Genomic DNA, 26496 nt, shown 5'->3' on the forward strand with positions numbered 1-26496 from the left:
CCTAGGAAAATCCTTCCCAAGGTGCTCCAGGCCATTTCCACTGGTCACCAGCCAGCTGTGGCCTGTCAGAAGAGAGGGGGACCTCATAGAGTGGCTCATTTTGCCATCAAAGGATGTAGTGACTCAAGTGTCAACATGGTGTCCTTCTGGAAATGAGGAACACCTGGGTTTGTAGTTACTGTGAAAAGGGAAACTGTCTCCTTACAATGGAACCTTATCCTGACTGCCCTATTTTTATAAAAGACAGATAGGCTAGGGGCCCCTGGGTGGCTCAGCTGGTGAAGTGTCCAACTTTTGATTTTGGCTTAGGTTGTGATCCCAGGGTTGTGGGAGGAAGCCCTGCATCAGGCTCTGCACTGAGTGTGGAGTCTGTTTGGGATTCTTTCTCTCTTCCTCTGCCCTTCTTCCCTGCTTGTGCTCGCTCGCTCTCTCTCTTTCTCTCTCTCTCAAAAAAAAAAAAAAAAAAACACATAAGCTAAACTCCTCATGTGGAACTCTCCAAGGAAATGTTCACCACTGACATTAAATAATTGAGAGACTAAATACACCAGCAATGGATGTCTCTGTTTAGCTTTCAAAATAAGCCAACTCTAAAAACTCTTCTTTCTGCTGTAGTTGATAGGCTATTAGGAACTAGAAAAAATATATAAAACACTAAATAGTTCACTGTCTCTGATTTGAATTATGTCCACTTTCCTGGATCCCTGCATAATTACATGGAATTGAATTGATGTAGTTCGCACAGATGGAGAGAGCTTTCTGCCTGGGGGTAAGAAACAGTCATGTTGTGGGGAGGCAGAATCACAGAAGCAACCTGGAAAGTGGGTATGAATGCACCAGGGACTTAAATATCTATTTCCATATTTAGAAGAAAAGGATCCTGGGCATGGGTCCAAAAACTTAGACAGTGTTGTTTTTCCTTCTTTGAATTTGCTCTAAGAGTGTGAGTCCCTTTCAGACAAATGGGCTGGAATGATTGCTTCTCTCGCTTGTGTACTTCACAATTTATTTTCATTGGCTTGATTTCTTTTGAAGAAACTTGTATGTTTCTTTATGTACTGCTGGCCTGCTGCTTTATAAACTTGTGTCTTATAAAAAGAACGAAACCCTAGGCTTAATGGTTCTGCATATATAGTTTGATGTTACCTGGGGGAAGCCCAAATGAAGATTACAGTATTGGAAGAATGCTCCCAGGCAAGGTGAGAAAATGTACATTTTATATATAAATTATGACATCAGTTCATTAATGGGTCTAGCCTTTTCTCTCATATCCAGTACCTTCCACAACAACTCAGCTTATAGGGCAGATATTGACTTTTAATCTTAGAGTCCCAGTCCAACTCTATAGGAAACACTAATCACATTAAATATTTTGCTTTTGTGGGTATCTTTCATTGCTTGGATAATGAGAAGCTATTTCAAAAATTTGGGTTCCCGCATTTTTGCTTACTGCCACCAATGGATCTCAGAGATTTGCTTCTCTTAGCTAGCTATTGAGTAAATGAAACCAGTTGAGAGTTGCCTGGGATACTGAGGTTTTAAAGATATTATCCTGCCCTGAAGGCAAAAATATAGAAGGGATAATAAAAATATATCCCAGATTCTAAGTCAAAATAGATTTACCTAAATTGCATGGAAAATACAGGATTGTTTGTGAGAGAATGAGGAGATCCCATCTAGTTGGGAAGAACAGGCAGGTATTAATGAAAAAGTAGAGCTCAACAACAACTCTGAAGAAAAGGTAAACTTTTAATAGGCAGAAGAAGGGGGTCAATGACCAAAGGGACAGAACTAGGAATTTGGGGGTAGGATTGGGGGACAATCTGTAGACTGGATTAGCTGAAACAAGGGAAGCAATGAAACATGAGATTATAAAATGATTAGGGGGCATTTTGTGGAGGGTTTTGAGCATCAGGCTTAGGCATTTGAATACTCTTTGGTGTAATGGGGAATGATTGATGGTTTTTTGGTGGCACTTTGGGACAGTTAGTCTTGTAGTAGTTTATTTGACGGATTGGAACAAGGAAACAGAATAGATGGGGGATACGTGAGGTAAGGTGCTTGGTAGATAAAGAAATAATGTGGTAAGTGGAAGTGGCAAGATAGTTATGACAGACATTGCAGAGACGTGGTAAATGTTTGGATATGGAGGGTGAGGGATAATGAATGAAAGGTAACTATAAGGTCTAGCCCTGCATTGTCCAATATGGTAGCCACAGCCACATGTAGCTAGTAATCACTTCAACTGTAGCTAGTCTAAATCGACATGTAAGTGTAAAATATACTCTGGACTTCTAATAATTTTTCACCAAAGAATGTACATATCTCGTTAATTTTTATATTGATTACATGTTAAAATGCTGATATTTTATATATTTTGGGTTAAATACACCATTTAAAGATTAACCTGTTTCTTTAAAAACTTTTAATGTGACTAGTAGAAAATGTAAAATTACATGTGTGGCTCACATATTTCTCTTGGGCAGTACTTGTTTAGACTCTAAAGAACTAGGAAAATGGTGGACTATCTATGGACATAGAGGAAAGAGGAGCAGGAGCTAGTTGAGAGGGAGAAATCACCAACTCGGATTTTAACATTTTAGCTTGGAGTGAATCATTGAAGTGAAGTGTTAAGCTGTTGAAAATACAAATGTGGCGTTAAGAGAGGGTTGAGTGGTCAATTGCTAAATCTTCCAGAACTACTAAGAATGACTCAAAAGAACGATTATCGTTTTGAGTATATAACAAATAATTTATCCATCCTGGCATACCTCTTAAGATTCAATATGGCATATATGGACCTCTTTGACCTTCCATATGGGCCTTTATCCTTACAAAATTCTCCTTAGTTTCAAATTCTTACAGAAAGAAATGATGTACAAAGTGCTGGGGACTTAGGACGGTGTGAGAGGGGAGTGTGCAGTGCGGTGTGCTTACACAGCTATATCCAAACTGATCTCTTGGGTGTGGCAATGTGAGCACTGACACTAAGAAAAAAACAACACATATGCTTTGGAGCATTAGGGAGGAAGCAAAGATGTTCTTTATGATATTATAATCTGATTTGTGGCCATAAAACACCACCAGACAGTGAGATTCTTCTTCCGTCCCAGTATATCTAGAGCATACCCAGGAGATGCTCCATATACTTTGATCCAATATTGTCTGTTTCATTAAGGTGTCTCAGAATCCTCCACTGGATAGACTGTCTTTTTCATTTGAGCCTCTTTCTATTTGTCCTCATTGCCTTTTTTTAAACTGCTTAATTACATGTCTCTTTTCTCCCCTAGACATACAGAAACCACATATTTATATTTATCTCCCCCAAAGTGCTCAATTTTCCTTCATTCAGCCAGTGCTATGGTGAATGAATAAACATTTAAATAGTTACCATTTGTTGAGTGTTTACTATATTCTGGGCACTGAACTAAATGCTTTGTAAGTACTTAATTTCCTTCTCACCCACCCTATGGGTTACATTTTATTATCTCTCAATTTACATACAAGGGAACTGAGGCACAGAGAATTTAAGAAACCTCTCTAATGCCATCCACGTGGTACATTGTAGAGCCAAAATTGGAACTCCTGTGGTCTGACTCCAAAGACTCCAACATGAGTGAAGATGTAGTTAGTTCTTAGGAAAATATTTTTCAGAGTCAGACAGACACAATACCAAGTCTTAGTTCCACTACTTACACCTGCAGAGACTTGAGGAAGTTCCTCTCCAAGCTTTCTTTCCACTTGATTTTCTTCTATCTAGAGTAGGAGAACTGATTTCCCATAACTCTAAGGTTTATTATGTGAGTCACATGAATTAATGCATGCACAACATTTATTACCATGCCTGACTTAAGGTCTATGCTCAAGAAATTTTAGCAATGTAAAATAAATAATCATGTAAGATAAAAACGCCAATGCATTAACACAATTAAGTAAATTTGATACTAATTCAGAAACCATGAGAAATCTTTAGTGTTCCATTTATCCGGGGTTCCCCACTTCTTCCAAAATGGCTTCATATAAAATGGTTACAAATAAATAATTCTGATGCTTCTAATGACAGTTCTCAAAGTATGAACTAGTTCTTCTCCACGAATGGTGCTTTGTTCCACGCCAATGTGTATAAATTAATCATCTGTGGGGAAGGGGGTGTTCACAGACCAGGCCTTCCTTCCTTCCAAGGACAGGCTAAAGAAACCTAAGACACGTACACACACGCATCACAAATGAATTGAGCGCAACTGGTGCTGGGGTAAAAAAAGCAAAGCATGGCTACAATATTGGCATTGTATATTTCACAGGCCATGTTCCTAGGAGCTAAGTGATACCCACACCACACAGCCACAACTACAGGCTTTCCAAGCACAAAGCCTCCTCCCCACAAAGGATTCCAGTCAAAGAGAATCTGCTTCCATACTGGTAGCCAGAAGCCTGAGTAAGGGCCCTTCCCCAAGCTTAGCAGTGTTTTCAAACACACTCAACCGCCAGATGGCTATTGGTCTGATTCACAGGAATTTGGTATGATCACCAAGGTAATGTGTCCAATTTTTAATTCCCACTCTGATAGTTCAACTTGAGAGGAAATAAATACAGCTAGGCAAGTTGGCAGCAAATCAGAACTTCAAAGCCATGTGTTCAAGAGTACATTATTGACAGGTCGCAGTTTAAACTAGGAGGAGAGTTTTTTCTACAGCTTTGAGAATTGTGGATTTGTCGCATGTGGTGGCCAGATAGACAGTTGGAAGGCATCTTGCTTAGTTTTCTCATTTTGTAGAGAGAACAGAACCCAAGAAGGTAAGTGATTCAGGATTGAAATGGCATTCGAAACCAGAAATTTCAACACCTTACCAGATCTGAACATGTTTAAAAATTATAATCATCTATTTTGCTGATAACATTATCATGAATGAATGCCAAAGAATTTAAGGATTAAGCTTCAATATTAAATCTATTTTATAGCCATGTAACTCCTTGTAATCAATGATTTTTATGTTTCCTTCTCTAGACTGTGAAGTACCCAAGAGAAAGACTGTCCTTTGTTCGTCTGTTTGTTTTCTTTATCCTCAGGAACTAAATAAATGTTTCTTGAATGAATAAATGAGTAGACCTGAATCCATCTGTAACATTTCCTTTGCAGAGCACTTCACACAAAGTGAAACTCAGGTAGGCCTCTACTTAATTAGGAGGGTGACAGGGAAGGTAGGCCCTTGGAACAAAAGGCACAATACCTGTTCAGTAAATTTGAGTCAAAAGAATCAATGTTGCAAATGAAAAGCTAACATGCAAGTGAAACTTGCCTACTTCTAGCTTCTACCAAGTTAGAAGTCCTGCTAAACGGATGTGGATGCTAAAATGGAGCACAATGACAAATGCATGCTCTGCTAGAAGAGGGGCTTTCAGGGCAAGGTAAACAGATCTAATTCCCAGTCTCTTTGGGCATCATCATGTAGAACAGCTGGTGCCAATGTGGCCAGAAACAGCAAATCTTCAAGCAGGAAAATAGACGTATTATGCCAAAATTAAATGAGTAAAGGAGGTGAGAGTATTATACTCTAATTTTTGAGTACGTTGCAAAAAAAAAATCATATTAATAGATGGAAGGGATTAAGCTTAAGACTGTGCTTTCATCCAGAGCTAGGAAAGACTTCAAAGAAAGGGTTTTAGGTAAAATCCATTAAAATAGAAGTAGCCAAATGATGGATTGCTCAGTCGGAACACTGAAAGTCGGTTGGAAGGAAATATACAATTTGGCGTTCTTAATTTCAAACCCAGGACTCAGTTCATTGCCCTTACAATTAGACTCTGGTATTATATACTTGACTTTTGAGGTTAGCATTTAACACATTAAAAAAAGCAATACATGGGTAAGGATTCTTTTTCTGTCATATGACAGAAACCCAACTGGTTTAGGCCACAGGTCTAATTCTGCATACATAAAGGGACACTGCTGGATTCAGGGAGCTTCTCTCCCTCCAGTGCCTGATTCTGGCAAATGAAAGGAACTGTTTCTACATGTGCTTTTTTATAAAGTTTGCTTTGAAAGTCAATGTTGGACAATTCGTTCATTGTTCTTGGCCATGTCTATCCTTCTTCTGAAGCACTGAATGCCTCAGCTTCAGTGTTTGGAACAAGAATTTCTGCAAATAAAAAAGACATCTGGTAATATTTCAGAAACATTATGTTATTACACTAATTTTTAACAGACTCTCTGCTGATTTGCAAGCCCAAATGGAACAAAAATGTTTTGCCAGCAGCAATTAGTATTATTCATAACATATGTGTAATTTCAGTGACTTCAATATATATTCATAGTATTTATGTGTATTTGAAATACTAACTCCTGGGGCACCTAGCTGGCCTGATTGGTGGAGCATGCAACTCTTGATCTTAGGAGATGTGAGTTCGAGCCCCATGCTGGGCATAGAGATTACTTAAAAAATAAAGTATTAACAAAAATACTAAATATCTCTTATTTAAGGTTGAATTTATCTTAATTTTTCTTTGGAGCATATCAAGTAACTGTCAACTTCAAGAGTTTTTAATCTCAATAGATTCTTGACAGATCTATATAAGCCTATATGAATAATAAAACTGAATTTTGAGGAGACATGGTAAGGTAGAAACTTCTGAGTTGAAATGTACATATCAAGGATTCTTTGACTTAGTTCCTACTTTTCTTTGCAGTGTCTGTTCCAAAGGCACAGTCAGCCCCCATCTTCCTACAATACCGTCCTCTGCCCCACCCCACCATGACACACAGAAAGACCAAGAACTGAAAATACCCTTAAAAGTAAGCTATAGCATATCTGGTTCCAGCTTCTGGGAATATTTTCTATTATTCAAGAAAAATGGGGCTGAAGTGACTATCGACACTATCTATTTTGCCATCTGGAACTTAAACCCATCATCAGCCCTTTCTCATTGTCTACCTTTTCTGATTAGGGTCGTTATGCCCCTACATAAGCATGTTGCTCTCCCCTCCTATGTCCACCTGTGTCATTAATCCTTGTTTTTATGCATTGATTTAGATACTGAAACTTCTAGAGAACAGGACAAGAAATGAGCATTTGGGTATAGGGAGGTGACATAGAGTTTTGCTTTGTATTATTGGAGATATAGTCTCAATATGTACAAAGGCTTTATTGGAGGGGAGGCCAAAACAAAAGTAATTCCAATACTTTGATGGTCCACAATATCAAAGAATCAAATAGCAGAAATAGGAAGTGATTAATGATTTCACTAAAATCCAGAAGAGACATAATAGAAGAATATCTCTAAGCCCTGGAAATTGAGTTAAATGCTGTGTACATCAATATACCTTCTAACTATAATAAGCTGTACTAAAGCTAAACCACAATCCTGGTGTATTGGCAAACATAGATGTATCTTTCTTCATTCCATGAGGAGTAAAATGAAAAACAAGAACAGACCTCAATGATAGCTGGGGTATTGCTCAACATGCAAAACTATTTCAGAATAAAAGTAATGTTATGTGACCATTATAACTCAGAGGAACAGAAATATCATTAAATGATTAACCCTTAAGCTAGAAAAAGATTTAGAAAAAAAAAAGAGTCTACAATAACATTTATAAAGCTATGACATCTATAAAACAGGAACAGAAAGCTATAAAAAGAGAACAAGTTGTACAGAAAAGATCAGATGAACTTAAAAGTCAACAGTTCAAGATGAAGATGAAGCTGGATGGGAAGAGAAAAGATTACATAGCAATTAAAAATACAGAGCAGACTAAAATCTATATTGGAAAAAGAGCAGAATGTCGATTTAAAATCAATAATGGGGGGCACCTGGGTGGCTCAATAGGTTAAGGTCTGACTTCAGTTCAGGTCATGACCTCATGGTCCATGAGTTTGAGTCCCTCATCAGGCTCTGTACTGACAGCTCAGAGCCTGGATCGTGCTTTGGATTCTGTGTTTCCCTCTCTCTCTGCCCCTCCCCTGCTCATGCTCTGTTTCTCCCTCTCTCTCTCAAAAGTGAATTAAAACAGTAAAAAAATGTTTAAAATCAATAATGGGAATGGTAATATGAAGGCAAATTTAATAAATTTTTTCCCATAATGCAGAGGCAAAAATTAAAGAGTTTTAAATATTGTGAAAAGAGTGTTGATAGAGGACATACAGTGAAGAGAAAGGCTTTAAAATGTAGATATTTAAGTGAGGAATAAATAGTTGAATAGAAGTGATAGTAAAAGATATCACTGAAAAAATACTTCTCAGCATACAGATTAAAAGGGCTCATTATGTTTGAGGAAAAGTTGACAAAATTCCAAATCATGGAAAGATGTTTCATTATATAGATAAATAAAATTATCATAAGCATTCAGACATGAAATATAAAGGCATATAAAAGACTACAAATCAGCAAAGTATAATGCCAGAAGGTAGTAAAGCATTGTATACAGAGTATTGAGACAAGAACTTCATAAGTCACAAATTCTTTTTAAATGTTTATTTATTTATTTTGATGGGGGACAGAGAAAGAGGGAGAGAGAATCCCAAGTAGGTTCCACGCTCAGCATAGACCCTGATGTGGCGCTCAGTCCTACGACTGCAAGATCGTGACCTGAGACAATTATCAAGAGCTGGACGCTTAACTGATTGAGCCACTCAGGCACTCCTCATAAGTCAAGAATTTTAAATGTGAATTAGGTTGGTGGTCAAGTAAAAGAGATATAAACATATTCCAAGGTACGCAAAGTCTCAGAAAATGTCACCCTATTATCTTTTGTATCAGTTACCGATTGATGCTTAATAAATCACCCTAAAACTTAGAGCTTTAAAGCCTCAAACATTTATTATTTCTTATAAGTTTACAGCTCAGGTGGGTAGTTTGGTAGAGCTGGACTTATCTCTGTTGGTTTTGGTTAGCCTTGCTAGTGCATCTGCAGTCAGTTGATGAGTTGGTAGAGGGTTAGGATAGCCTCACACACAGGTCTGATTATTGGCTGGCCATCAGGTGAGACAACTGTGGTGAAGGAACCACATACATTTCATCATTTAGCAGGCTACTCCTGGCTTATTCAGCTGGTGGTTTCAGAGTTCCAAGAGTGGAAGAACACAAGACTTTCTGAGGAGGCCTCAGCTCAGATTGATTCAACATTACTTTCACCATATTGATTTAGTCAGAGTAAGTCATAAGGCCACAAGAATTGGGAAATAGACCACCTCTTTAAAAAAAATTTTTTTTTAATGTTTATTTTTGAGAGAGAAAGACAGAGCATGAGCAGGGAAGGGGCAGAGAGAACGGTAGACAGAGAATCTGAAGCAGGCTGCAGGCTCTGAGCTGTCAGCAACAGAGCCTGATATGGGGCTTGAACTCACAAGCCATGAAATCATGACCTGAGCCGAAGTCAGGTTCTCAACCAACTGAGCCACCCAGGCACCCCAGGAAATAGACCACTTCTTAATGGGAGAACCTGCAAAAGCATATTACAGAAGACATGGATACAGGGAGGGAGGGGGTGGAAAATTAAGGGTGTATTTGCAATCAATCCAACATATCTTAAAAGAGTTGAAGAAGTGCTGACTCACTCTAAGAAATTAAGAATGGGGAAACTGATATAAAAAACTGTCAGTGAGCATTGAAATCAGTTAAAACAACATTAAGCATAAATGAATACTAGAAGTATATTTACAAAACTGGGTAAAATATAAAAATCATTCTTAGAAAGTTTATAGGGGTGCCTGGGCGGCTCCGTCAGTTAGCGTCTGACTTCCACTCAGGTCATGATCTTGGGGTTCGTGGGTTCGAGCCCCACATCTGGCTTTGTGCTAACAGCTCAGAGCCTGGAGCCTGCTTCGAATCTGTGTCTCCCTCTCTTTCTCTGCCACTTCCCTGCTCACTCTCTCTCTTTCTCTCTTAAAAATAAATAAACATTAAAAGAGAGAGTGAGAATATATACTGTTAAAGATTTAAGTTCTGTACTATCCTTTAAAAATTGTTTTTAGAAACATAACTTTCATGGATTACTGTGGATAGTAAAGAGAAGAGAACTAAAACTCAAGACAAAGGAGTATAAAAGCTAGCAGGAGACAAGTTAATATGATAGACAATCATCTTATTCCTTAGTCCTATGGACTTCAACCATCTCAGAAACAATTCTAGAACATTCATGTCTTTATGTACCTGAGAACCCCTTTCTCTAACCTTTCACCTTTGTACCAGTGAAAAATGGCATGGTTGGTATACATCAGGTCTAGTTTGGTCCAGGCAAGTCCTCAATCACAGATGTGGCATTGCTCAGTATGCAGGTAGCTCTCAGTGGTTTTGACTGGCTCTCCATAGGGAACAATAATGGCAGGCTGGTAACTGAGGATGACTTTAAAGTTAGTGGGGCACCAACCTATATTGATGCATGCTTCAGTTGGTCTTGATGTGACAAAGGCAGCAGAGACATTATTGAGATTTAAATAACCCAGCACAAAAGATAGCAGAAAGAATGTTTACATTTAACCAACAGAATGAATATCTTATCTGTACTCTGCTATAGTCAATCATTTATGATATAATTGGCCCATGATTGTGACTGTGGCATATATGGCCAGAGGGAAGTAGGCAAGGGGATTGATTTGGAATTCTGTCAGTCCAATATTCAAGGTATTATCAAATTTGAGGAAATAAGTGAAAGAATAAAAAAAATCTTGCTACCTTGTTTGGGCCTTCTAAAAAAGCAGAGGCAGAGTTAGGATTGAAAATACTAACTATTTGGGAAACACAAGCCATGGGTAGTGAGATTGAGAAAAAGTGAAATGAGGCAAGGAAAAAAAGCAAAGCAAAGCAGTGGTTATAGCTTCACAAAGAGTAAGAGGAGACTTGACAGGTCATGGAGCATGAGTGTTTACTTGGCACACAGGTATTATCTGAAAGGCAGGAAAAGACAAGCTGAATCTTGGATAGTCCTTGGAGGGGAGAAAGGAGGGGGAATTTATCTGCCCAACATCCTCTCATTCCCTGTTTCCCATTGGTCAAGATTCATCATGCTCTACGTAAACATTCAGAAAACTTAGATACCATACCTATGGCATGTCATTTCATCTGAGTCCAGAAATAGATCACATGACATGAATAAGCTAAAGGAGGCAGGCAGCACCTTTGCAAGAAGGGAAACAGAGGAGTCAGGAGTGCTTACAAGGTTTTATCCATTCATGTGGTAGGATTAATGTCATGTGGGCATTCAGTACTGAGGTTACAGTTATCCTTGTAGATAACCTTCTGATCTACTGTGGCAGCACTAACAGTGTATTCTAGGGTGGTGATGATGATGAAGAGATAGGGCTTGACTATATCTTTGGGAACCCGAGGGACTAAAAAATAGAAAATTCCTGGTTTGACTTTTCATTATCAATATGATTATTAGAACTAGACCTATCATTCAAACTGGAAAACCAATAAGCTTTGTAGACCTGTACCCTGGCTGAGAGGTTTTGAGCCCAGTCACGAATAGTATCAATCATTTTGTCACCAGTAGTGCAGTGTCCACAGGTCTGCTTTCTGCCCCATCTTCCTTGCTGGTGGTCAGATGTTATAGATGGAAAGGCTTCTAGGTCTACTATGTTTTCACTGATAACCATGAGGCTTTTGAGTTACAATCTTGCACTGGCAGGCAGTATTTTCCTGATAGGGCCACCCTTTCCTGGTTCTTAATAAAGCAGGTATAGATATTAAAACATAAATCCCTAAGTATATACCAAATCCATTTGTTTATCTGAGTCACATAGCTTCAACTCCTATTCAATAAAGTAGGTTCTTTATTTCTGGCTACAGACAATTTTCTTTTTCTGCTTTTAAGTTGAGCTATGTAGAATAAACTTAAAAAAAAATCTGGCTATTGTAATTATTGAGAGTAAGGTGTGTAGTCATGGTGAGTTTTCTTTCATTTGCTTAGTCTGCATCTTCACCTGAAGTCTCCCGATGCATTCTAAATTCTATCCTTTGAAATACAACCTTTACCTTCAATTGAATTCTCATGTATACAGGGTGTGTTCCTGAAATCTCTCTTTTCTCTTACCAGTGGGCTTCCCTATTCTCTTTTTTTTTTAATTTTTTTTTGTGTTTATTTATTTTTGAGAGAGAGACAGAGTGCAAGCAGGGTAGGGGCAGAGAGAGAGGGAGACACAGAATCTGAAGCAGCTCCAGGCTCTGAGCTGTCAGCACAGAGCCTGACGTGGGGCTCGAACTCTCGAACTGTGAGATCATGACCTGAGCTAAAGTCAAAAGCTTAACCCACTGAGTCACCCTGGTGCCCCAGGGCTTCCCTATTCTTATGCCATTGCTCTACCATTTTACCATAGCTTTAAAGGAAATTTTGATGTTCTGTAGGGTAATTCACCACTTGTTGTTTTTCACATTTTAAAAAACGTTCTATATGTTCTTGCTCATATTCTTAGGAGTCAGCTGTTGAGTTCAATGATCAGTGTCAACTAATTAGGGAGAAGTTAAGGGATGCTCTTGGAGGAGTTCATTGAGAGGATGTGACCACCAGTTGACCCTCAAGCAGGACCTGGGCAATTGGACACTCCTTACTCCCTCCCCTGCTCTTGGAATGTGTGTTCTACCCACCCTTCCCAATGCTAGGAGCTGTTTCAAGAACATAACCTTGAGAGAGCAAGGTGTTATTGAGACCATCTGGGCTGAATACATGGTTGAACCCATGTATTTAAGGCCTTTATATAAACTTTTAAGTCTGGTGGGTAGATGTGGAGATTTACTGATCTTGTGGCTACTCAAGACAAGCTTTATATGTAAGTTCCCTTACTTTTTAAATCTGCCGCCTACTAACGTGGAGTGGTCTGCCTCTTAGTCTTCCCTTGCCCTCTGTGTATAGGGGACAATTTGTGACTCAAAAAACACTCTGTGTCTTTCTGTTTATTCAAATTTTCTTCTATATTCTCCAGTGGGGTTGTATAGTTTATTTCTCTAAGGTTTTGCACATTTGTGTTAGCATTATTCCTAATTAGTTTATGGCCTTTGTTGATACAGTAAATTGAATCTTTTTAAAAAAATTATATTTGTGATCTATATGTGTATATATATTATATGTATATGGGTTATAGGAAATCTGTTGATTTTTTAAAAAAATTTTTTTTAACATTTATTTATTTTTGAGACAGAGAGAGACAGAGCATGAACGGGGGAGGGTCAGAGAGAGAGGGAGACACAGAATCTGAAACAGGCTCCAGGTTCTGAGCTGTCAGCACAGAGCCCGACGCGGGGCTTGAACTCACAAACCACGAGATCATGACCTGAGCAGAAGTCGGACGCTTAACCAACTGAGCCACCCAGGCGCCCCAAAATCTGTTGATTTTTATTGTTGATTTTATCTGGCTACTATACTGACTTTAAAAGTTTTCCATTTGATTTACCTGGTTTCCTCAGGTATAAGATTATCTTCAAAGATTGCAGTTTCATTGTTTTTTTACCTGATTAATTTAACTTTTATTTATTGATTCTTCCTTGGACCTGCATTGTAATGCTAATAATAGTACTAATGGGTCTTCTTATCTCGTTCCTGACTTAGTGGAGATAGTTTTAGTATTCTACAACTAAGTATAAGGTTTATGTAAGTTTCTTGTTAATGGCCTTTATTAAATTTAGTTTCTTTAATTGCTAGCTTATTGTTAGATTATCCTTATCATTAGGAAGTGTGTGGAATTTTATTAAATTCTTTTTTATTTTTGGCATTTGTTGTCAAGATGTTTTGATTGTTTACAATTTTTTATTTAATAGATTTCCTAATGATAAACAATTCTTAACATTCTTAAGATAAATGCTATTTGGTTGTAATATAGTACTATTCTTTTAATTCTCTTTAGAATTTGATTTGTTAAAGTCTTCTCTAGAAATTTTGTTTCTCTATTTATAATGAAATATTTTTCTTCTGTTTTGATATCAGGATTATGGTGGCATGGAATCTTACACTGAAGAAGATAAAGCAAAGGAAATGCACTCCATTTAGACAATACATATTATAAAATAAGAAAACAAAATCTGAAGGCATAATACTGATTATCTGAATATAAAGAACACACACTATATATGTGTATATATGTATATGTATTTATTTTTATATGTATATGTAGCTAAGTATATGTATACATATATTTATTAATATAAAATATACATAATATATAATATATATTTCATTATATATAAAGTTATGTGTTATGATGGAGCATGTGCTCAGAAAAAATATATAGTCATATTTGTTCCTTTAGCAAAACAAACACAAAAGAAACAGAATGATAATAAATATGAATTCAGAAGTTAAGAAATTATAAAACAAAAATTTGCAGCATTGGTAAGTAAACTAGAGTTAGTTCTCAGAAGAAGAAAATCATAAAATAGAAACATCAATGCCTAGTTGAATTAGGAAGGACACACAAAAAGAATTTAAGAGTGCTGTGACACCATAAATGGGTGATTTTTAAAATGATAAAAAAGAGCCATGTATGGCCATAAATATGAAAATTGGATTAAAATGCATAATTTTCTGACAAATTGTAAATAATCAAAATCAAGGTGAAATTGATAAGCAAAAGAAATATTTTTACGAAAAACCTTTAAAGATTACCAAATAATTGATAACCAAAAAACTGTGGGTCTAGATGTTCTTACCACTTGAATTATTTCAAGATTTGAAGACATTATATCAACTGTCATACAATGTAGAAAAAAATGAAAAACTCTCCAGTTCACTTTTAAATCTAGGAAAAAACCCTGGTAACAAATCCAGTCAAATGTAACAGAAAGGAAAAACAGAATAACATATACACGTATGTGCCACAAAACTAAATTCAGAAGTAAATTAAGAGTATAATGTACCAGGAACAAATAAGTTTTGGTTTGGAGATATAAGAATGTTTTGATTAAAAAATTAGAAATAAAGCATACTATGTTAATAAATCAAAGGAAGAAAATGGAATATTTCAAATTTCTGGTAGAAGAATTTTTAAATTATATTTTAAGCTTATTTATTTTGAGAGAGAGAGAAAGAGTGAGAGCATGAGCTGGGAGAGGCAGAGAGAGAGGGAGATAGAATCTCAGGCAGGTACCACGCTATCAGTGAAGAGCCTGAAGTGGGGCTCGAATCTGCGGGGCTTGAACGTATGGAAGTTTCACTGACTGAGCCACCCAGATGCCCCAGAAGAATTTTTTAAAAGATGATGATGAGTATCATTTTATCAAAAGGCTATGTTATACACTTAATGACAGACCAAAAGCATTTTCACTATAATCAGGAGTGAGCTAAGAATGTCTACTTCTGATCACTTTTATTTAATGTTGCCCTAAAATTTCTAGGTATAGTTACAGGAAAAAATAGACTATTATTTTCAGGTGGTATTTTTTCTTAGACACAATACAAGATAACCTATTAAAAATCATTAGTAATAATAAAAAAATTAAGTGACTTAAAGAGAAGAAAATAGCTTTCATAAACAATTATCTACTAGAAAAAAATCAACCACAATGGAATAAAGATACCATTCAGAATAGCAATAAAAGCACAAATATATAAGATAATGAGTTATTGAGTGCATCTTATATAATGGAGTTATCATAATATAAACAGGATGTGTGAGGGAGCTGAGCCATATTTTTGAATGGGGCTCATTAATACTATCAATATCTGTTTTTCCCCAATTAATGTTTATGTTTAATACAATTTTAATAGAAACCTACGTTTTTTTCTTTTTGTTTTATATTTTTACAAACTTTTATTTAGACTCATTGGAAAGAAATAATTTTCATTCACGTTTGCAAGATTATTGGAGATTGTAAGTTCATTGAACTTAGTAACAATTACTAATAGGTATTCTGTAAACTTTATACTGCTAGTGACACAGCAGCATGTCTTCTTTCTGCTCTTTACTTCCATAGAGATTATCTTATAGTCTTAAGAGCTAAGCATTTTAAGCACGAGTAGAGACAAAATATTCCCCATATCCAATTTGTAGCCTGAACTTCAGAAAACCAATTTAATTTAATTGTAGTTAATTAAAAAAAAAAATTGAGGCATAAGTGACATATAGCATTGTTAGTTTCAGTTATACAACATAATGATTTGATATTTGCATAATGCAAATTATGCCTATATACTGCAAAATGCTCACTACAATAACACCTGATCACAGTTAACATCTGTCACCATACGTATTTACAAAATGTTTTTCTTATGTTGAGGACTTCTAAGATCTACTCTCGTAGCAATCTTCAAATATACAATACAGTATTATTAAATATAGTCACCATGTGTACATCACGTCCCCGTGACTTACTTATTTTATAACTGGAAGTTTGTACCTTTTGACGCTGTTCACCCGTTCCTCCCATCTCTGGCAACCGCCAATCTGTTTTCTGGTATCTATGAGTTCATTTTTTTTTTTTTTTCTCTTTTTTAGATTCCACAATGTAAGTGAGATCATACAGTACCTGTCTTTCTCTGTCTGACTTTCTTTAGTTAGCATAATGCCCTCACGGTCCAATGTTGTGGCAAATGGCAAAATTCCATTCTTTTCTTGGCTGAATAATAATCCATTGTGAATATATACCACGTTTTCTTTATATGTATAATTCATCGATCAATAGTTAGGTTTCTTCCATTTCTTGCCTGTGGGAGATAATGCCACAATGATCATGAGGGTACATACATGTTTTCAAATTAGTGTTTTTGTTTTCTTCTGTGACCTCTATTTGATTCTCTTATATTTTCTATCTCTTAATTGAAGTTCTCACATGCTCATACATTCTTCCAAGCTTGATGAACATATTTATGACCATTACTTTGCACTCTTTTTCGGGTAAATTACTTATCTCTGTTTTATGAAGGTTTTTCTCTGAAGTTTTATCTTGTGTTTTTCATTTAGAATATATTCCTCTACTTCTTTACTTTGCTTCATTCTCTGTGTTGGTTTCTATGCATTAGATAAAGCATTCACCTCTCTCAGTCTTGAAGGAATGGCCTCGTGTAAAAGAGGAAAGTTATTGTTCCACCCCGCCCTTGCTTTTGGTTGTCTCTCAAACTTCTGTGATTGTCCAAGCAGTCTATTTTATTTTTCACGGCTTCCACTAGTTGGGGGTGTGCCAAGACCTCTCAGTGTCCCAAAGAGGTCAATCTCAGTACCTAGATTCAGGCTGATTGGAATCTAGACTCTAAAGAAGCAGCTTTTAAAATATGCAAATATATGCAGTGAAATGTATGCAGCCCTGTTGGTTGGCAAGCTAAGCCCCTCTAGCCACTAGTTCTAGGTGATCTAGAGGTGTTCCCTGGGTGCCAGTTGGAAAACCAGGGCTCCAGATGAGCGTGTGAGTTTCCTCTGGGAGCTACCGGCACTCTGGAGTGTGGTAGAGGGAGAGGGTGAAGATAGCACCTACCCACTGAGGTTCTGGAAAGTATGACAGTCAGCCTTTAGACGTATGTTTAGTTAGGAGGCTGGCCCTCAGGCTGCAGCTATGTTGATAAGCAGATAGGCCTCTGGCACAGAATGAGCTCCTGGCTCTGTTGCCTCTGGCTGTGCCCTGGAGGCGGTGGTCGTTTAAGGATTCTTTCTCCGTTGGTTACAGTCCTGTGGGACCCGCCAGCGTAAGCCCCACCCTGGCCACCACAGCCAGGTTCTGTAGAGGTGTCCTCTGGTGGCAGCCACAAACGCTGGACACCAGACACGAAGCCCGGGCACCACACATGCGCACAAGTTCCCCCTCAAGGTACGCCTGGTGCTGCGTCTCTGCGGCGGGAGTGCGCCAAGATGGCGCCCGCCGGCGGCAGTCCTGCGCAGGGTGAGTGTGGAGATGGTGCCTACCAGCAACGTGGGGGGGGGGGGGGGAGCCCACGGTTAAAAATAAAAAATAAAAAAAATAAAAAAGATGGTGCCCACCAGCTGAAGAAAGGCAGAGGGACAGCGAAGGAGGGCGCCTGCCAGACTCGGTCCTCGTAGAGCCCCACCGTGGCCCCGGATGTGCGTCAGCCCCGTGGGCCGCCTCTCAGGCTGAGGCTCCAAGATGAACGAAGGAGCCTGGCCCCCACAAAGTCACGCCTCCGTGGGCTGCTGCCTGGGCCCTGGGGCAGGTGAGTCCCAGCGAGCCCCGTAAGCGCCCTTTCTCAGATCCTTACATCCTGTGGGGCTTGTGGCGGAGCCCGCTCGTTTTCAAAAAGAGATATTGTGGGGTCATCTCTCAGGTGCAGGTCTTAAAAGTTGGGGGGTGCCCTATGTGGGGTTCAAACCCTTAGTTCCTCAGGGAGAGGCCCTGGGTTTTGAGTTTCTTCCTGTGAAGTCACTGCACTGGGCATGGGATTTATGGCGAGATCGTGTCCCAGCTGCTCCTGCCTGCTAACAAGCGGACCGTCTTGTCTTTTGTTTGATGTGATACATGGAGTCACTCAGCCAGTGTCCAGGGTTTATTTTTTTCAGGGGAAGATACTCCACATGTAGCTGCTGATTTTGTGTGTTTATGGGAGGAGGTGAGTTTACGATGCTCTTAAGTTGCCACCTTGAACCACAACCCAAAACCTACTTTTAAAAAACTTTCACCGGGGCACCTGGGTGGCTCAGTCGGTTAAGCATCTGACTTCAGCTCAGGTCACGATCTCACAGTTTGCCAGTTCGAGCCCCGCGTCGGGCTCTGTGCTGACGGCTCAGAGCCTGGAGCCTGCTTCTGATTCTGTGTCTCCCTCTCTCTCTGCCCCTAGCCTGCTCATGCTCTCTCTCTCTCTCTCTCTCTCTCTCTCTCTCTCAAAACTAAATAAATATTAAAATAAAAAAAAAAAAACTTGCAGCAATATGATTCTAACATCCTTCTGAATGAATAAAAACGTGGGAATGGATAATAAAATTTCAAAAAGAGGGAGCATGGAGAAAATACTGAACTAGACATTGAATATTATTATAAAGCCATAATAATTAAAAATAGGCTGCTACAGGTGCTGAGAGTTATGGCATCTAATATATAACTGTAAATAAGCAAATATATATTTGTTTATGTATTATTTATATACAACAAATATTTGTGTGTAAATATATAAAAGGTGCTTTACAAAGGAAGGGGCGCTCAGATCATATTAAGGGCCTAGCACAATGTACAATAAATGGGAGCTGAGGATAAAATGAAGCAAAACAGGGGTAGAGGCAATGACCAATATGTCACCACAGAGAAGGGCATGCGGTTTCAGGAAGCCCACCCTGGAAAGGTGAGTATAGAACCTGTATGTAATATTAGCACAGAGTTGACAGGTCCACGGTTCTAAGTAGAACAGTTGGTCCACACTCAGGAGAGGAGGTGTCAGAATTCAGGACTCTAGACCAGGGCTTGGGAATAGTAAGTGAACAGTCAGAGCAGAAACTGAGCCATGGAAGGATTGGTATTAGGGACTAGACCTTGTTTCTCATTGCTCTTTGACAAATTCATCAGTATAGTTTCAAGAATCCCTAGTTTAAATCTCTGTTCTGCTATTTACTAGTGATAAAATGGGTTAAGTTACTCAACCACTCTGAACTTTGATTTTCTTATGCATAAGGTGAAAATAATACTTGCTCCACAGAACTGTGAGGATTAAAAATTTTTTTATAAAGTAAATAATGTATTTTATTATATATGTGTGTGTGTGTGTGTGTGTGTGTATAGTTCTTAGAAAATTCCTGGCAAATAGTTCTATATAAATATTAGTTAATAATATTCATTATCATCATCATCATCATCATCATCATTATTAAGCTCCTTCTATGGGGCAGGTATGGAAACAATGGAGATGTAGTCCTGAGGTTCTCGCAATCCAGTGTGGGAAGATGGAAAGATGGATACTTTCAATTCATGTAAAAATACTGTAAAGTTAGCAGTTTGTGTAAGCCCCAATGCCTGCCTGTTTTGGAGGTGACTTTTTATTTAAATTACACTTAATCAATTTCTCATTTATTCCTACAAAGTAAAAGATAAATCAACAAAGAGATTGACATGAACATAGTTTGTTTTCCAGGGTCAAGATTATGGTATACCAGTTGTTTCCCATTCTTTTCACTTGTCATTGCAGCAAAATGTGTTCTCCTGTTATTAGTCACTTTTGGTAAGCATCCTTTCATATAAAATATTTATTGAGTTAGAAATACAACAATTATACCTTTATTTTGTAAAATTTAAATTATTTTAACTTTTTGACTTTACAAACGGTGATGTCATCAATATGACACATAAAGCCATTTTCAATTTTCTTATAATAGATTTCCAGGGGTGGAATTACCACACCTAATTACATTAATATTTCTAAGACTCTTGATATGTATTCTCAAATTATTTTTCAGAATGATTATATTGTAGCATCTGAAAGTGCTTATATCACCTCAACATGGTTTCTAGATCTTTCTATGAAAGATGGCATAAAAAATTACCATTATTAAAAGCATCATTGGAATATGTACATATGTGCATAAGTGTTCATAAGTGTCTGTTTGTTACTGATTATGTAAAAGGAGCTTGGCAGAGGGAGTCTGGTAGATGCAAGTTTTCTGTGTGACTTGATTTTGATTTCTTTTGTATCTTTTTTTTGTTTTCCTTCTTTACCATATAGACTTCTGATACTTTCTTTCTGTTAAGATGGGTTGTTCAGGGACTTTGAAACATTTTTTTTTTTTTCATCTGAAAGTGACCTATATACAAGGATCACTTCCTAAGAAACATATGAATGAAACAGCTGTAGGCAGTGTGTAACATGTGAGAAATGATAGGCTGGGTTCTCTGCTCTGTTGGCCTTTAGGCCTATGTATGCTGTTCCCTCTTCTGGGATTATTCTCCCCTCCCCCACTTAGTCTGGTGAACTAGAAACTTCAGGGAAACCTTTTATGCTGACTGTCTCTATGGTGTGCTGAACTTCACCTCCCCATTTGGACATTTTCACACAATCCAAATGGAAAATATTGGCACAAATTGTGTGGCACAAATGCTAAAATTGTAGCTGGTTTCCGGAGAAACCAATGAGGACTCAGACAACCTCTCAGGAGCCCGTTTTTCTGTGTGTATCCATGCCAGGCTTCCACTGTGCTGTCCATGCTCTCCAGTATTTTCCTTTTGTGGAGATAAGCTGGGCCACATTCCACCTTATATTCTCTCTCACTTGGTCAGGAAGAGAGAGCTTCCTCCTCTCTGACAGCTCAAACCAACGTTTGGGAACTATATCATATTAGTTTTGATTTGTTTTCCTTTTTGATCATGATCCCAGTCTAGAACTTACCCCTAAATAGAGAGGAGCAAAGTGAGCTGATTGGCTTGGCATTAGGAATAGATGCCAGACAAAAATCAAGGGCTGTTCCAAAAGTAGTGTGCCTGGCAACCACGTATGATAACTCATATAGCTCTGCATTCTAAACATCAGTCTTCCCAGTAAACTATAAGCACTGGTAGAGCGTATGACATTTTCAAATAAATTGTAAAAATTTATAAAGATCTTACAAAAGGCTTTTTTCCCCCCCAACAAAAACTGGTAACTCAGCTGGTAACTTGATCTATATTGTAGCCTGTAAATGCAGGCTTCCCTTCCTTGGCAATGTTTGTATTCAGGAAGGCCATCTCCCTCCCCAGTGACTTTTATTTTCTTCTGGGCTCTGGGCATGAAAGTATTGAATCACCATCAGTCAGCATTTGACAGCCTCCTTCAACATTCTAGATACTGAAGATACTGCTCAGAGCTGTGAGTGAGCCTCCCAACATGCAACATCCATGTATCAAGCAAATGTTAGGATTCTGTAGAGCCTATATTGCGAGTATGAGAGGTTAAATAATTCCACAGCCAATAAAAAGATTAGTCATTTTTCTGATATAAAAGGGAATATACAATATCATTGAATATGATATTAAAAATTATAATTTTTAATTATAATTAAATTATATAATTTTATAATTATATATTATAATTCTATAAATATATAAATATATATAATTATATAAAATTATATAATTTTAATTATAATTAAATGCCCCCTCTTTGCATTGAGGGGGCAAAGAAGCACCGATGATAGGAACGAAGAGAGACCAGAGTTTAGGCAAAATTTGTATATTTCCCCCCCAGAATTTGGAGCCTGGTATGATCCAACCAATTCCTTTAGCTTTGTAGGCCATGTTATTGACCTCTTTGATGTTTTCCCTGCTGGCACGTAGGATGTTACCATAGTGTTGGGAGGGACCTGTGCTCCTTTTCCTGAGCCAGTTCCTTCCCAGTTAGAATGGCTGTCCCTGCTACATGGAAGGATCATGTAGGAGTTGCTAAGCACTAAAAGTCATATCTGCACACTGACTGGCCAGTATGTCTGGCATAGAAGTGTAGGGGAGAATAAAAATCTCCATTCCAGATACTCAGGATAAAATGGTGTACACATTTTCAGAAAGCTGTGGGGAGAAGATATTTCCCTTGGACTTGGAAGGAGAATAGAGATCTTTGAAACTCAGAAAAGAGTAGGCAGGTGTGCCCTGCTTGTGTGTAGTTTGTGGGAGTCAGGACTGCAGTCGTGGGGAGCCTCCTTATTGCCACACCCTGAAACAGCTGGATCTGAAGGGGTCACCCTGGCTGGGACCGTACTCAAATCTTCTGTAACCAGAGTGGGTCTCCCTGCATCTTGTTACTACCTGGACCCAGAACTACTCTGGCAACTGTGTGTATGTGTCTGTGTTTCCCCTGATGACAGAGATTGAATTCTTTTTCCTATAGTGTCATTTTGGGTATAGATGAGAGCTTAGAGTTGCAGTGAACTTGTGTTCATAAACTCTTTGTCAGACCAGCACTTTTGTTTTTGTTAGAAAACAACAAAAACACCCCAGTGGTAACATTGATGTTTATTATAGAAAATTATAGGTAAAGACAAAAAGCTAAAAAATAAAAATGACTTTGAATCCACCAGTCAGAGGTAATCATTCTCTGTAGATTGATAGAGATTCATTCTCTCTCCATCCTCCTTCTCTGTCTCTGCCTTTCCTTCTCTCTTTCCCTCAATCCCAAGAGTAGGATGATTACAGACGTACAAATTTTTTTAACCTGAGTTTTACACATGCACATACACTTGAATATACACACATTATATTTTATGAAAGTGTTTTTAAGTCATTAAATATGTTTTCATAATATTTTTAGTGAAGGAAATATATTCTACAACTTAACAACACCCCTGTTGCTGGACATTGTTATTATTTCCATTGTTTTGTTGTTACAAACAACACTCTGATAAGAAATGTATGAATCTTTGTGGACATTTATTACTTAATATTTAAGATTATTTCACAAACTTTAGAATTTATAGGCCAGTAATGTTCCTCATGATTTCTGGAAGTTTGTCGACCTCAGCTTCAGAATAAATTCCTTTGAGTAAATTACTAAAAGTGGGAATTGCCACTTCAGAGGGGATCCAAATGATAAGGCTTTTCATGCTACTCCACAGGACCCCTGCCACTTTTCTCCTTGCAGGATTGTGAATGGTAATTCTAGGATTCAGTGGTCAGGTTCTCTTGTGGGTAACAAACTGTAGCAATGCTCTTTAACTCTAGATGGTGATGTTGCATTACGTTAAAAAAAAAGCCTGCTCTGCACATGCAAGGAATGGATAAAGACGGTTTTCACAATTGCATATGGATCTACTAAGACAAGAGAGATAACAGTGGGGAAGTGGCTATATAACTTTTGTCTGTAACACATTATCTGGATTATTTATCCAAAGCCAAGATGCCACACGTTCTTTCTTGGCATTAGCTCTTTGTGACATGTCTCTGAGGAAAGGGGTAAATAATTTACAAGGATGAGGTTGCAGACCATGCAGCTTAAAAAAATGAAAATATAGGGGCGCCTGGGTGGCTCAGTCGGTTGAGCGTCCAACTTCGGCTCAGGTCATGATCTCGCGGTCCGTGGGTTCACGCCCCGCGTCGGGCTCTGTGCTGACAGCTCAGAGCCTGGAGCCTGTTTCGGATTCTGTGTCCCCCTCTCTCTCTGACCCTCCCCCATTCATGCTCTGTCTCTCTCTGTCTCAAAAATAAATAAATGTTAAAAAATTAAAAAAAAGAAAAATGAAAATATACTCCCATCCACTAAGTTGTTGTTTTAATGCTCACTCCAGCACACTTTCTCTCTATTTCTCAGGGCATCTTGGCTGTGGACCACCTCACTTCTCCTCCTTATGCCCAACTGTGACTCTCCAGTAGATTATCTGTCTTTGGCTTCTTCTTTATTTGCAGGCATAAAAATGCTCCTTTTTCTGAGGAAAGGAATGGTGGTGTGCCCTGTGAGTCACTCACTCACTTCCCTCTCTCTCTCTCTCTCTCTCTGTCCTGCAGAAACAGAACTTGAATTTTAATACAAGAGTTTCTGGATGGTTGACCATCCATCTTCCAGGACAGGCTGAGGCCTCTTTACAGTCATTGAAGAAAATGCTTTGGATGGGAGAGATATGTAGGAACCTCGTCGCTCTTTGGGATGACATGCTGTCCTTGGTCTAGTACTTGTTCTTATGCTAGTCCTTTTCACTTAGTAAACTCCTCTGCATCTTCCAAGAAATGACTCTACTCAAATATCTCATCCTCTGTACAGCTTCTCTTGGTCCCTCTAGTAGCTACCCTTCTCTTGGTCCCAGAGATAGCTACCTCCTTTGTGCACCCAAACACACACAGTCATTTTTCTTTCAGAAGTGTTTATTGACTGCTAACTACATTTGAGGTTCATAACAAACAAGACACACATGGTTTGTTTTTCAGAGCTCAGTAGTAAATGAAATATCACTTAATTATTAATAATACCTTGAAAAGTATCAGAAAGGACAAGTACATTTCTCATAAAAATTACAAGTAAATTGGGGTGCCTGGGTTGCTCAGTCAGTTAAGCATCTGACTCTTGATATCAGTTTCATGAGTTCAAGCCCCGCATTGGGCTCTGAGCTGATGGCATGGAGCCTACTTGGGATTTTCTCTCTCTCTCTCTCTCCCTCTCCCTCTCCCTCTCCCTCTGCCCCTCCCCTATTGTGCTCTCTCTCTCTCTCTCTCTCTCTCAAAATAAATAAGTAAATAAATTACAAGTAAATTCTTACAGAATTTAAAACAATCTACTTTGGGAAGCCGAGGAAGACTAGGAGTTAGTTTGGTGAAGGGAGAAGGCTGAGGGAGCCAGGCAGGGAGGAAGCAGTGCACAGGTCCCTGGAGGGAGGGATATAATACACACAAGGAGCTGAGAGTGGGTCCAGGATGGCTTGTGCCCCGTGGAGAATGGCATGAGATCAGGCTGAAGAGGCTCTTCAGTGTCCTGTAGTCCATGTTATGTACTTTGACTGCATCTAAGAACGTTTGGAAATCTATATGAAAGATTCAGAAAATAATTAATTGAGTCAAACTTGATTTAGAGAAGATCACTGGCAGATATTTGGAGAATGGTTCAGTGTATGACTGCTGGGAGACTAGTTGGGAAGCTATACAGTCTTCCAGGTGAAAGGTTTTGGTGATGGTGGAGATGAAGGGGATGGCTTTGAGAGAGATGTAGGGGTAGAAGAGCTAGGAGTTAGTAGCTAATTATATGGGAAATGAGGGAGAGAAAGTATCAAGGATGGTGTCCCAGTGTCTGGTTTCAACAAGTAGGTGAGTTTATGAAAACGTGGATAACTGAAAGACAAATGGATGTGGTTACAAGGTTATGAGGTCAGCTTTGAACAAGTGATATCTCTAATGTCTGGAAAATATCCAACTAGTATCACATATATAGTTCTGGGATCCAGAAGAGAGTCAGGTAGTTCAGTGATCTTTAAAGTATGATCCCTAGACAGCAACATCACGTGGGAACTTATTAGAAAGTCTCCATTCTGGACCTATTGAATCAGAAACTCTGGGAGCGGGACACAGAAATTTGTTTTAGCAAGCTCCCCAGGTGATTCTGATTCATGCTGAAGATTGAGAACTACTAGGGTATATCTCCAACATTTAGAAGTTTTGTAGAAGAGAATGAGTAAGCAAAGGATTCCCAAGGAATGATAAGAGTTGTAGCAAGAAAACTGAGGAAGTGTGGAGTCACAGTAGCAAAATGAAGGAGAGGTCGGCTGTGTTGAATGTTCTCAGAAGCCAAAGTGAAGACTGAAATGAGTCCATTGGTTTAACAACATGAATCTTACTGATGATTGTAACTAGAATAATTATGAGGGAGTTGTAGGGCAAATAACCTGATGTATATGTGGGCTAAGGAACAAGTGGAAGATAACAAAAGTGGAGGTGGCACATTCCTCTTTGATAAACTTACCTTAGAACAGGATATGAAAGATGGGTGATAGTTGATGGGGAATGTGAGGTTGAGGTTTTTTTTTAAATTGTATTTTTAGCACATGTATGGAAAAGTGCATAAATCATAAGTATATGGCTCAGCTCTGACAAGTTGGTGACCAAACTCCATTGTTTTCAATCATTTCAATTTTTAAATTGGGATATAATTGACATGTAGCATTACATTTGTTTCAGGTGTACAACATAGATTCAATATTTGTATAT

General features: G+C 38.3%; 1 long non-coding RNA gene across 2 annotated transcripts in view; it reads left to right on the forward strand.

The window, feature by feature from the left end:
* Nucleotides 1–14030, forward strand: part of LOC122222794 — a 32727-nt gene extending 18697 nt beyond the window's left edge. The window contains exons 5-6 of one of the 2 annotated variants that reach the window (XR_006203866.1): nucleotides 6685–6790; nucleotides 13913–14030. This is a non-coding gene — a long non-coding RNA (uncharacterized LOC122222794). Of the gene's footprint in view, nucleotides 1–5005; nucleotides 5093–6684; nucleotides 6791–13912 lie in introns of those variants that run through there. The other variant, XR_006203865.1, reaches the window with a different exon arrangement.
* Nucleotides 14031–26496: the final 12466 nt, after the last annotated feature.

The sequence above is a fragment of the Panthera leo genome, chromosome B3, assembly GCF_018350215.1.
Source record: "Panthera leo isolate Ple1 chromosome B3, P.leo_Ple1_pat1.1, whole genome shotgun sequence".
NCBI classification, from domain to species: Eukaryota; Metazoa; Chordata; class Mammalia; order Carnivora; family Felidae; genus Panthera; species Panthera leo.